Raw genomic sequence first — 7,024 nt, forward strand, 5'->3', positions numbered from 1 at the left:
GACATAGTGCAGCGAATTAAAATACAGCGGCTCCGCTGGCTTGGTCATGTCGTTCGAATGGACACCGACGCTCCAGCTCTGAAAGTATTCAACTCGGAACCCGCTGGTGGTAGCAGAGGAAGAGGGAGGCCCCCACTGCGATGGAAAGATCAGGTGGAGAAGGACTTGGCTTCACTTGGCGTTTCCAATTGGCGTCAGTTGGCACAGAGGAGAAACGACTGGCGTGCTTTGCTGAACTCGGCCAAAATCGCTTAGGCGGTTACAGCGCCAAAAAAGAAGAAGAAGAAGAAAGGTAAGCGTTATTCAAATGCTAAATTTTTCAACCGGGTCTAACCGGGTTTTTTCTCATTTTAAAAATGAAAGACCGGTCTTTTTCGAATAGCTCGAAAACCGGCTTTGGAAAAATAGTCGAATTAGACTCTAGTAAATACGCGCACCTGAATTCAATTAAATGACGTATAATCAATGTATCCGCTCGCTCGATCCGCGACCCCTTAGTATTATCGTAGATAGTGGAGATTCTTGGAGGATCATTAGAATACCAAATACTAAAATTCGAGGCGAGTTCCGATCGCATTGCGGGATTTTTGTACGTTGTCTAATGTATAGACATGTGTGCTTGCATGTATACATAGATATTTATATCAGCTTTATTTGGAAAAAAAGATTTATAGTGCATCATATGTATGTAAATATGTAGCACCATGGTTTTCTACATCGACCTAAGGTACTTAAATAAATATGTGCTGTGAAAACAAAATTCTGTTAAAGCCATCTGGTTTATATTTATATTTCATAGAATTCCAGCCGGTCTGCTAAACTGCTACGGTAACATAAATATGTATGTACATACATACATACTTACATACTCGCACCTAGTAAATCAACACCAGTGCTACCAAAACACCAGCGGGCAATTAAATACCGTATGCTACCTAAGCGCTACAAGCCAAAATGCCACTTGACCACTTATTGTTGGTTGGCTAGTCGTTTCAGATGAATTGTTAAGCTTCTTTCAAATAGTATTGGGCTTCTCCTCTTCGTCTGCTCTATTTTATTTATTGTTATTGTAGACAGTGAAATGACGGCCACTTGGTGATCCAAGTCAGCTCTTGTTTACACTAAGAATCAAAGTGTTGAAGTTGTTGATTTATGAAGGCATAATGTGTGATGGAATACTAGAAAAATTACTTACAGTGCTGAGAGAAGCTTGTAAAAGACATGATAGTAGTTAAAAATCGATTTTGTGTAAGATAATTTTTTTATATACTAAAACAGCTCATTTCAATGGCTAATAGAATGAGATACTAAAACCTATGGAAAGTCAGACTTCGTTTTATCTCCAATAAGTTAGATTTTAGCCTAACGTACATTCTTAGCAAAGGCTATCACAATCGTTTTGATCTTATGTGACTATTGAGGAAACAGAAGGCACAAACTACGTACTTTTAAGGCACTCTGATCCCCGGTTTCATACTCTGAAAAGAAAAATCTATGAAAATCCTAGCGGCGTTGTAACATCGGAAAGGCGAGTGCTCCTCAGAGATGCACTTGTACTATATTTGTATATCGTCGTGAAGCTCATATAGCTCTCATCCGTTAAATCGTCTGCGGTATTCTTCGTCGAGTTCACTGGAAGCAGCAACTCCTAAGCTTGCTATTTCCACTAAAGTATTCGACTTCATGCCTTATCTTTACCTTCAGCATCACTTTGGTCTTCACTTTCGAATTCGCCTTCGTCTTTATTTCCCCCTCGTCTTCCTCTTCATCTACACTTACATCTTTATCTCCGCCTCCGCCTCCGTCTTCATCGTTATTTTCAGTTTCACCTTTTTCTTCATCTTCGCTTCTATCTTTATCTTCACACTTATATTCCTCTTCACCTACATATGCATCTTCCACTGCGTTCTCCGTCTTCGTATTCACCTTCACCTTGATCTATATGTTAATTTTATTTTTGCCTTCATCTTCACCTACATTTTCATTTTCATTTACACGAATATCTTCACCTTCGCCTTTATCTCTATCTTCATCCCCATGTTAATCTGTTATATTATATTTCGCCTTTATTTTCAGCTCCTCCTTTATCTTCATCTACATCTTCGTCTTCATCCTGATCTAAAATTTCATTTCCACCTACACCTTTATCCTTTTCTTCATTTTAATCTTATTTTTTATCTTTGTCCGTATTTCGATATTTGTGCTTGCCATCACCTTTGTCTTTGTCCTTTTCTCTATCGGTATTCTTGCAATCAAAAGCAACAGTTTCTTCCTATCTGATCGATTTTAAAACTTTCAAAATTTGTATTTATGAACATATGTATGTAAGTATATAGAATATGTATGTACAAAGTCGCTCGCTGCCTTACTTGTTAGTCTTTCGAATTGATTAGCTTTGATTGTAAGTCACACCACGTTAAAATCTCTTACATTAACATTTACAATTTGCAAATCCATGCAAATATTAAATTACATACAACAATAACGACTCAGCACTCCTTAGTTAGCTACATACATACATAATCAGTTTTGCCGATATCTAAATAAGCAGATTCGCCACTTCGCATGCACACGTCGTATTTGCATAGTGATTCTCAAGATTGACAGCATTTCAGCAGCCTTGTTTTGCAATGTACATATGTATGTACATTCAGACATAATTCTTAGATAACAACACCGGCGAATTTAATAATGAAGTGGGTGATGATGCTAAAGCTACTTATTTAGCTACATAGATGATATTTGAGCAAAAACAGTCATCTTCTGCTCTAACGCATCATAATAAGAAAATAATTTTAAAACTTTGCCGCGTTCAAGAAAGCATAAAATGTTTATTTCCCAACAGTTGCGAATGCATTTACCACGAATGTTTGTGTGTGTTTTTTTTATTGCTTCTCATGCTGTGTCAACTAACTATTTAGCATGTACATTAGGGCGGGTCAACTTTTTTTCTTACTATGCGCGTATAGCAGAGAAGGATTCTACGTGTAATTCTCAGTCAATGTGCCAAGGAAATCATGGTTCCAAAATCAATTTGAAATTTTCCAAATTACGAAAATAGGTTTTAGAAGAAAATATGAAAATTTTCACTGTTGCGCCCTCTGTTGGAAGTTTTGGGAAAAAGATAAGTGCAGAAATGGATTCCTCATACCAAAAAATCCCTTGTATCATGTTTTTATACAAAATTTAAGCACTTCTTTACGACACTACAGCAAAATGCAATATGACAAACTTCAAATTGTTTTTAGACCCGTGGTTTCTTCGGCAAATTTGCTTAGAATTACACGCAGTATACTTCTGTGTTATACGCGCATAGTTGACAAAAAACTAGCATACAAATTGTCCCGCCCTAATGCATATATGTTGTATATGCACTTTTTTGTGAGCATGTACTTGTGAATACTTATATACATTTGCTCATATCGCCTATACATATGTATGTATATTGTAAGAATGCCTTTATTTTAAAACAACGCGCTGAGCAAACTTGTCATCAACTGAGGCAGTCAGCCAAATCAGTCTTGTTAATACTCTGCTCTTCTCTGACAGGTGAGCTACACCCCTTCGAGACAGACACATCATTATGGTATGGTGTAAAGTTACTCAGCACACCAGCATAGCATTGTTTTTTTTTTGTGAGTGTTAGTCGCCTTTATGCATGCGTTTAGTCCTTTCAAAGTTTCTTTCACCACCTTGACATCAACTCTAAAATGCAAGCCCACCTCCTTCGGCATTATTTAAGACACAAAGTTGTGTAAAGTTTTTCATATGATTTCATTTTACTCTTCATACACTCTTATTTGATTTTACCTACATTACTCGTAGTATAGTTAATTCTGCCAACACTGTCCCACAAATGACGTCGAGTGCAATGTGACCTGCCTTGATTTGCAATAAAATGCCTTGACGTACAGTATGTTGCCCGAGTTGCTTCCAAAGTATGAATCTCTGTTGGTTGCAAAATTCTTCCTTCAAATTATATCTCATCAGATAGTATTGCTTTATTCTGGCTGTTTTATCTCTATTTCATGTCTGCATCGTTTCCCTTCCGTTTAAGTTTAACTCTTTTGTCCTCGAATTTCTGCTATTTCAATCATCATTTCTGGGATTGTGTTTATTCTCGATATACTACATTGTATGTACGAGTGTGTGTGCATATGGGAAAGTATATAAACATTTTATTTTTAACATTTTTGATTCCATGCACAGATCAACATTTTATCGATTAATATTCTACTTAAACATACACCTGTGACTAAGCACTGCTTAAAAGAATACCTTATACCAAAATCCAGTAAAACATTATCTCGACTTCACTCCCCATTTCCACCCGTTTGGAAGCGAGCTAATGTGAGAAGGCAAACGGCTTGTTCGCTGGGCTTAGGACCCGTTACGTAAATGAAAAGGTTCAAAAAGCTTTTGATAACTTTAATTGTCAAGGTCTGTCTGCCCGGCTGGTTAGTACTCTGGGAAGAATAAGGCCGTATATCACACGTCTACTACAGCTGCCACGTAAAGGCGCGCAAATTGGTAATGTGCTGAATTTCGGTAACCCTCACCCAGTTATGCTGTTAGATAAGAATGAAGGCAACATTTTTAGTGGATTCACTGATTTTAGTTTAGTAAACTGCTACAACAATAAAAACAGTGAAAGATTTTCGTTCGGTTTTCCTTTTGCTTTTAAAGTAATATTCCTTAGTGGAAAAGTTTCCAGTATTCCGATATAAAATTTTCTTGTTCATTTTTCGATAAAAAAAAATATATAAATAAATTAACTGAAAATCCGTTTTATTCGATTTCAAAAATCTCGTTTACTCGATATTCGAAAATTCAAGATTTCAAAAAAAAAATACTGCTTAAAAATATTCAAACCGGTTGAAACCGCTTCGGAAACAGAGTACAATAAAAGTTATACACCTATATTATGGAGACCAACTTTTTTGGGAGATTGGGTTTATTAGCCATGTAAAAAATAGGAGCCCAAAAAAATCCAAATTCCAATTGTTGGGTAGGGCCTACGGAATGAAAACTTTATATATTTTTCTCAAAAACGGGGCCAGCCGGAGTAAACTAATGGTTTGTCTAGCTAAACTTTTACTCGTATTAAATTTCAAGTTTTTTTTGAGTACTGCGTTCCTTGGAGTACTCAGTATCGATTGCAGTCGATACTTTTGAGAATCGAGTTCTGAGTACTTTTGGTATCGATACTACCCAAAACTAATATTTTTCATCAGCTTTACACATTTATGGAGGATTTTGTGCCACATTTTTGGGGCAAACTTGTTTAACTGTTAAACGGAATTCACAATCATAAAAAAAGAAATGTTTGAAATTATACTAGTGATATGAAAACTTTATTCGTTTCTTGAAGGGTATACGTTACACTCGTTACGTAGAACACTCGTTATTCGTTACCATATATTTATTTAATGTAAGTATGAATCTTTGTATACCCATATTCTGTTGCTATTTGCACCATCAGCTGAATCGTCTAATATTCGTTGAGTGTTTGCCTATTTTACCGCTCAATTGATTTTGCTATTTATTTGAGCGCACTTCACCTCAATTCAGGCTCATCAGTAATGCCCTCAAACACAAAAGTGAATACAAATGTACGTATGTAGTACATATTATGTGTATGTATGTAAGAGCATTATGCATGAGTATGTATGCAGAGTCATATAGTAGACATCTGAATCTTATTTATCAATTTATGTGTTTCTTAACCTACTGTGCACACACGCATTCACATTCCAGTCGGAACATCGGTTTGCGTGCTATGGTCTATATGGTGCGTGGTACTAAGCACATAGTTTATGTATGTATGTAATCACCCTTCTTCATTTTCCTCCTCTCCTCCCCCTTTTGCGCTTTTTCGGGCAATTGACTTTTACTCTCATCATTGACTTTTTCGCATTTTCGATTCTATTTACGCCCAATAATCATCATCAATGTCAACTCCGTGCCGGGCAACAATAACACGCACACCAGCAACTGATGTCCCGCACTGCAACGACGATGAACAATGGCGAATAAATAAAAACAAAAACGTTAAATAAAAAATAAAAAAACACCAAGCTACGTCGAAACTATTGACAGCTCTGCCAGTAAAATGACAACAAAAGACATGCCATCCGCAGCAACAGTCATAGCAAAAACTCCACACCCATACACACACACCCGAGAAAGCAATATAGCCACTTAACATTTGGTGACCGACTCTGCCACGCAATGTGGCAATGTCAATGGCAGGATGGTGGCATCATCATTGATATCATTTGCCAGCAGGAATTGTGCGCGTTGGCAGTTGTGGCATTTGTCGCCACTAAAATAAACCAAACACACACACAAACACGCACTAATATGTATATTGCATAGATACACAAACAAGCGCGCGCTTACACTGTCACCCGTCACGGGAGGGAGGCGTGCGTCATTACTGTCTGCTGATCGTTTGGTGGCAGTCACAAAATTTCCCCCAACACTCGTTATTGTTCAGTCGTCCTTTGCTCATTCGCTCACATTCACCGTTCGAGTGTTCGAGTTCGCATTCGCATTGACATTTATATCGATAGCTAGCAATTTACTGAATTACTGCAGCGCATGATGAGTGCTTCTTGCTGACTGTATGAACTGTTGACTACACCACACAATCCTGCTCTATGAAATTCGATTCCTCGCCAATTCTTTTAGTGAGCGCTCTTCAACTATTCATTCACATTTCTTACTCACGTTCACATGGTGCTTACGAGTATCGTTTGTTGTAGCTATTATTATTGCTATTTTTCTTAGCACTTACATATTTATTTACTTCTTCTGCTAGTTGTTGTTGTATAAATCACAATCACGGTGTGCTGATGCCAGCAACTTTTGTTACCTTTGGGGAGTATTCAGTGCTTTAGTGGAGATTTTGTATTTTTTAATAGTTTCAGAATGGTAATAAAACCTACATACATACATATTTATCTTATTTTAGGCCGTCAGTAAATATGTATTTGCAAGGAGAAACAGAAACCATTGCTAA

The sequence above is a fragment of the Rhagoletis zephyria genome, unplaced genomic scaffold, assembly GCF_001687245.7.
Source record: "Rhagoletis zephyria isolate East Lansing unplaced genomic scaffold, Rhagoletis_zephyria_1.1 Rzeph_scaffold_05998, whole genome shotgun sequence".
NCBI classification, from domain to species: domain Eukaryota; kingdom Metazoa; phylum Arthropoda; class Insecta; order Diptera; family Tephritidae; genus Rhagoletis; species Rhagoletis zephyria.